Source organism: Oncorhynchus mykiss, chromosome 11 (genome assembly GCF_057628025.1).
Source record: "Oncorhynchus mykiss isolate SJ-2025 chromosome 11, ASM5762802v1, whole genome shotgun sequence".
Classification (NCBI taxonomy): Eukaryota; Metazoa; Chordata; class Actinopteri; order Salmoniformes; family Salmonidae; genus Oncorhynchus; species Oncorhynchus mykiss.
In genome coordinates this window covers 52,873,253-52,876,746 of record NC_143032.1, presented here as the reverse complement: position 1 = coordinate 52,876,746, position 3,494 = coordinate 52,873,253, and positions in this window count along the sequence as shown.

The window sequence follows — 3,494 nt, the reverse complement described above, 5'->3', positions numbered from 1 at the left end:
TGGCTACACATAAACTGACGTTCTACATGTTGCATCCAGTCAGTCTGTTCTACTGTAATTCCATCCTTGTCTGAACCATCAGCATGTATTTTCCATTGCATAATTATAGAATGAATGCATTCAATTAAATGTTCATAGAAAATAATAGGTACTTTTTGAATGACTTTTCTTGCGTGACATATTTACTCTTCTTTTTGGTTTTGTTGATGTGTCACATGTAAAAGAGATTAGCATAAATGCCCTTTCACCTATAAAGCAATTGTTTTCCGATACATTTTTTTTTATCCCAGAGATTCTGCTGTTTTAACAGAAAATAGCTGCAGAGGGCAAAATGAGCAAAATATAAATGATGAAGTCAAAACAACATCGAAGCCCCAATCCTGCTCTTTATTTATTGTCCTAATATATCTCAGAGACAGAGACAGAGCGCTTCTGATGCTGGGGTACCATTGACCTGTAGCCACAGCACACTCGCAAAACAAAAGAGTGCTGGAGACAAACATTAGATAGGCCATATTTCTGGGATTCATTGACAAGAGGCCTAGCCTGGTGTCTGCCTCTGCAGGCCCTCTTCCTCCTCCTCACCCTGTCCTGACAGTAGGCTCAATGTTTGTTTTCTGCCTCTTAGATATAATAATAGGATGTGTTGATAGCCTAATCAGGGACCTTGTTTTTGCCTAAACTGAGACCTTGGAGGGTCACTGCCCCATACTCAGATCCTTCACTGCAGTGGGCTCAGGGCACTATAAGATACATACAACAGGAGCTAATGCCTCTGTTACAGTAACAGTTAATGCTGCTGGTGCAATAACAACCAATTAGAGGTTTCTTTTTCATTCCGTCTTTGCAACGGTGAACCGTATGTGAATAGTGTAATTCAAATGTAATAGTTTAAAACTCCTGCTTTGCACCACCTCATAGGATAATAATCATGTCTACAACCTGCAAACAATGGGCAGAATGGAGAATGGAGCAAATGTTTATCATGATTCATGAACAGGAATTCCAAAAGACATACCTTGTGGGTTTTGTATTTCTCCAGCTATGCAGACCAATTGATACAACTAGAATGACTAGATAACCAAATGCCTGGCGTGGTCTTGCAATGTTTCAACACAAACGTTATGAGCTTTTACACATTCAAATAAGAGGTTGAATCGATCTTGGCTTTCATGTAATTATAATAGACAGGCACTTGAGCACAATATCTTAAAGGTTCAATACAGCTGTTTTATCTCAATATCAAGTCATTTCTGGGTAACAATTAAGTACTTTAATGTAATTTTCTTCAATTACAAAGGTAATAAATAACCCACAATTTCTCAAGCAAGAATTTTGCTAGGACTGTCTGGGAGTGGTCTGAGTGAGGGGCCTAATTGGACGAGCCTAATGGGAGGGATGTGTAACCTCATAGTGTGGAAATATATATAAAACAAAGGAAAATTGAATTTTGGACTGCACTGGGCCTTTAAGAATATAGCATCTCTATACAATATCTCCCCTCACCGAACCTATGTTCTAAATCCACATCATAAACTGGGTGGTTCGAGCCCTGAATGCTGATTGGCTGAAAGCCGTGGTATATGTGTGTAACCACTTTATAATAGCAATAAGGCACCTCCGGGTATCCAGTCACTCTGTGTTGCGCCGTGCGTAAGAACAGCCCTTAACCATGATATATTAGCCATATACCACACACACCCCATGCCTTATTGCTTAATTATACAACGGGTGGGTCTAATCCAGAATGCTGATTGTTTAAAACTGTATTCCAGTCAGTGTGTATTCCACAAGTAACCACCAGGCTAAATCTATTACATTAAAATGCCTATTTACTCTGTTCCATCTGACTGCACAATCCACTGGCTCATCAGCCCAGCCAAGCAATTTATAAACTTGATCTCCACTATAAAAAGCATCTAGACATTATCTCACATTTCTTTTAGTCCAACATTTAGTTTTCAACAGGGGAAGATGTGTATAAACTTCGCGGTCTGTCTCTCCGACATTTGGAACATTGTTTCAATATTCAAATTTGTTCATGGCTCTCATGAGGACCGACACAGGAATGGAAGACCCAGAATGACCTCTGCTGCAGAGGATACGTTAATTAGAGTTACCAGCCTCAGAAATTGCATCCAAAATAAATGCTTCACATAGTTCAAGTAACAGACACATCTCAACATCAACTGTTCAGAGGAGACTTGTGTGAAAAATATCCAGCTGTCCCATAGCAATGAACATGTTGGGAGTCAGGACTAGACAGACAGGCACACAGTGTTTCTCAGCCAATCGAAATCATGAATCAACTGGCATCATTTTTATGGATATATATAAAGAAATGTAAATTGAAAAAATGTCAAACCCAACGAAGTGCAGCTAGTTTGCATTCTTTCCAGCTTCAGTTTGAAGTGATTGTGTTAGCTGTGTTGTTGGCTTGCTCCTCTGGACAATAGTGTCAGAATGAACTGAACAGATAGAATGAATCTAGCCGGCTTGGGTAGCAACCCTCAATGTGTGTTGGCACTATATCTTGTGGAAGGATGAAATAATATTTTTTATGAAAATATGTCAGTCATTATTCGAATATGTTGGTAACCCGTTGTACAAAAGTGATAATGCCCTCGAAGCCGGTGTTATTGTCCTTGTTTGCCGGCCCTCGACTACCTCTCGAGCCCACCAATACCCATGCCAATATATCCTCCTAACACCGGCTTCTCAGGCATTATCACTTAATTGTACACATCACTCTCATTAACACAGAACATACTGTATACAGAAGTGGTTATTTCAGACCTGATTCAACTGCAGATTTATTTCTTAGAACTCAAGAAAAAACTCGAGTTTTATTAATTAGACTAGGCTGCGCTGGTGGCAACAATATCATTGAATATGGACTCAGGTAATTATCATTCCTGATTTTATAAATGTACAATGTTTGGTTAAACCACTAAGTTCAAGTTCTCCCTTGGAGTTTATCCTCGGGAATTGTAGATAGATAGATGGTAGTGGTTCAGATGATTATGTGTGCCTCTATAGTCACCGAGGGGCTTGCATCACGCAATGCATTGACCTACTGTCATTAGATTTCTGAAGTATATTAATTACATATTTTCTACAATTGTAATGCGATTCCGTATTGTCTTTGTCATAGCCAAAGTATGCCAGTTTCACAGTAATAAAACATTCATAATTACATTACCTGATGGAACTGCCATACACAGTTAAATATGTCCATTTTCTGGCATATATGATACTGATGAGGTTGAGGACACTGATAGCCCCGTACGATACACTGTGTCTGTATGTGTGCATCTCAGTTATTATATTGCTTGGATTGTGAGAAAAGGGCGCATCGTCGTATCCGTGGTCGTCACATGACATGTCGATGACCAATAAGAACTTTAGTAACTTTTTTTTGCTATTTAATAAAGAAGGAAGAGCAAAGGCAAAGCTGGAAATGACTGCAGTTATTCGTGGAGATCCCCATTTTC